This window comes from Anneissia japonica, unplaced genomic scaffold (genome assembly GCF_011630105.1).
Source record: "Anneissia japonica isolate Jap-2015-1 unplaced genomic scaffold, ASM1163010v1 scaffold368_len332514_cov184, whole genome shotgun sequence".
Taxonomy (NCBI): domain Eukaryota; kingdom Metazoa; phylum Echinodermata; class Crinoidea; order Comatulida; family Comatulidae; genus Anneissia; species Anneissia japonica.
Window position 1 is genome coordinate 305,897 of NW_022708279.1, and position 3,404 is coordinate 309,300.

At 37.0% G+C, this 3,404-nt stretch overlaps 1 long non-coding RNA gene and 1 other non-coding gene across 2 annotated transcripts in view; both read left to right on the top strand.

Annotated features, from left to right (window-relative positions):
* The first annotated feature begins 2,601 nt into the window (after nt 1-2,601).
* On the top strand, nt 2,602-2,674 carry Trnas-aga. The gene has a single exon. It is a non-coding gene; the product is annotated as a tRNA-Ser (tRNA).
* A 418-nt stretch (nt 2,675-3,092) lies between these two features.
* Nucleotides 3,093-3,404, top strand: part of LOC117106499 — a 5,485-nt gene continuing 5,173 nt past the window's right edge. The window contains exon 1 of the long non-coding RNA XR_004445080.1: nt 3,093-3,206. This is a non-coding gene — a long non-coding RNA (uncharacterized LOC117106499). The remainder of the gene's footprint in view (nt 3,207-3,404) is intronic.

Genomic DNA, 3,404 nt, shown 5'->3' on the forward strand with positions numbered 1-3,404 from the left:
AATTGAATAAGCATTTTACTATAACTGTGGTTCTACTTCCACAGGCAAATCAAGGAGGATTTTTGTACCTCCTTGGGCACATCGAGTCCTTGGCTTGTGGATGTAGTAGGCCTAATCATAATCCTCATTTTAGTGTCTATAATTACATCCCATAATAACAACGCATAGTTTATTGTGCATCTGGATCCACCCTGCTCTATTAAAACAAACATAAACGTTCTTTAAGTTCCAATGGAAATATATTTAATATTTAGTATTTTTTCTCCATAGTTCCACTGGTAGACAGCGAGTATCTATCTGGTCCATTTACCCACTAGGCGGCGGCGTCAAGGCTGGGGTGGCGTGGAGGGGATGAAGCTTCTCGTTAGATCAACACACCACCTCCCCTTTACCCCCGTTGGTTGGACCTCAATATATGCTATATATCTCCACTGGATTACCTCCACTGTATTACACAGAAGAAAGTTGTTCAATTAAATTAACATTATTCTAATATACCGATTCGACAACCGCACTTTCGTCATATTTCTGGGGTTTTTTTTTCTGATAACAATTAGGTGTAGAGTAACTATTGAAATCTTGTGTAAATTATTCTTATTTCACACGCAACAAAAAACCATGAAGAACGATTCCTATTTGCCATCTAAAGATTGAGTTACCGCTAGCCGTCGGGGAATCAGTCAACTGAGTCAATACATAAAGACCTGTGCAATTGACAGACTACGATTGACTGAATCGAGTGGAATAATAAGGTAATCTGAGAAAGAGATTATGTACAGCACCCTATTACCTAAAAATAACACAAAACGTCCGATTGACACCTTTGGAACAACTCAGAGCTGTCAACATGTTCTTCCGTTTGTATTCTTTCAGTTAATAATAATATTGAAAAAATATATGTTATAAAATGGTAAGAGATATGAAACCCAGAGAGCAATTATAGACTTGATGATGGCAACTAGCTAACTGACTGACTGGCGCCACCACTTAAATTTCAATCATCGCAAAATTAGAATTTGTTAGCGTAACAAGTGAGAGAGTGCTGCATTCAAAAAGTTTTATGGAACGCATAATTCGTAAAAATTACAGGGCCTATTTAGGCCTAAATTTTCATTAATCTGAGTGTTTGTTAGGGATTTCGGAAAATTACCCGATGACATGGGAAAGGCGATACACTGCAGGACTACATTATATCACATTTTTTTGTTTGATCAATCTGCAGTCAACAGAGTTAATCAATTTGCAACAAATTTATTGAATTTATTTGCAACGGTTTAAAAGAGCTGACAAATGAAATGCATAATATTTTTCAATTTAATAACACAATGCACGCAACAAACAAAATCATAAGAAACTTTACATTTACCTTCAGGTCCCTACAACACCTAAATGATTGGAAATTTAAAATATTAACGAATTATGGGTTTCAGAAATCCATTAAAAATATGTTCCTCAAAGTGCTACTTTGACGGAGAATCTCACTGACCCCCACCAGGCCTCTGCCCTATATATTCCTCTAAGCGCCAAGGCTCAGTTTGCTCACAAAACGCACCCATAAAGTATAAGAAAATAAACTAATTGAAGTACAGAAAGTTTATTTTCTGGCTGGCTGGTCTGGTCGTTTCACTGGTGGTTGCAAGAGTCTGCCATGGCCAGTGTGAAAGCTGTTTAATTTGTCCAATGAATGATATACCAGGGAACAGTTCTCTGGATATACAATGCCAAAAGCTAATTTTTTTCAAAATACAGTCCCTGGTTCATGTCAAATAAGTTAACATCCTATAGTAGGCTAACGTTGTTAGTTTATCGAGTTGAATAGATTGCAAAAATAACATTATTATTATAACAAGTTTGACAATCGATAATAGAGGACAGCAAACATGTTTTAATAAATGTCACAAATTAATTGTCCTCGCTTTAGCGTTTCCAGTTGTTTTTGTTTAATTTAATTGATTCTAAATTGATAGATTGACAATCATTACTTGTGACAGTATACCATAGTATATTTTTGTTTAAATTTATATATTTGCCTGGGAGAAATTTCCGAGCTTCTTGCCGGCTGCTTGCGATAGCAGAAAGTATCCATTCAATGACTAGCAACACTTTCGAAAGGAAGCCCTATTGCATAAATACAGCAAAAATACAGAAACTATGTTTACAAACGTACAATTCAAAAGTAACTAAAATCAAAACAATGATAAAGCTGACTAGGCCCTACTAGAACTAAAATGAAGGAAGAAAAATTAGGACTTCAAAAGCAAAATGAAAATAAAGGCATGTTTTTAAAACTCATTATTAATCGAGATAGAAACAAAGTTAGGAAATGAGTTTGCTTCAGGACATTATCGTAGGAGTGATGTTTTGCCCTACCTGACGTGTAATCGTACTAAATACTCAGTACGTACGTCCCCAAATACTAGCGAAAAAAATTCGTAAGTGATTCGGGTGAGAATCGAACCCACGACCTGCAAGTCATTAAATTATGAAATTATCATAGGAGGGATGTTATGCCCTACTTCCTGACGCAAACTCATTTCCTAATAACACTTGCAGTACCCGCTGCTATTAGGGGATCAAATTCATCACTAGTCACCAAGCGCAAGCTCGGTGGTCTAGTGGTTAAGACATCAGGCTAGATACCTGGAGGTCGTGGGTTCGATTCCCACCCGAATCACTTGCTAGTATTTGGGGACGTACCGTACAGAGTATTCAGTACGATTACACGTCAGGTAGGGCAAAACATCACTCCTAAGAAACAAAATTATTACGAATGTTGTGAAAAAAAAAGATTGTTCAAAAAATGCGCTCATGGGGTAGTACGGCCCAATTTGAATTTAATAAAGTAAGTAGGCCTATTTGATTTGTTTCCAACGGTAAATAGGGTAAGAATGAACAGAGTGGGTGAAGATGAATTTTAAAAGATATAAATATTCAAAGGTATCAGTACAGTACCAAAACGGTAAAAATAGTTGGCTTGAAGCTACGTTCAAATCAAGCCCGGATCCGGTCCGGAGCCCGAACTTACAACGTGAAATGAGATGTTACGTTTTTTGAACGGAAATATGGAAAACCCCAAGAGAGATTCTACCACATCAGCAGTGATGTAACTTCCGGGTTACCATGAGAGGCACCAGTGACCGCAAAGTTTTTGTACCGTGGAATCTAGACGTGTGCGTAAAGTCTTGTTGGCGTAGCATTCGACGGTTGTAAGTATGTCCGTAAATTTTAAATTATTTTAGGGCTTAGTGATGTTGTTTAGGTCATTTTTAGGCCTATATCGTTTTAGTCATTTGGCTCATGTCTGGGCGTATTGCAAATCGATCATAATGAGTCTAACTTGAATTGTTTATAACTATATAACCAAGTTGTGTGCTGTCGGCCTCACTTGGGTAAGGGAAAATAAG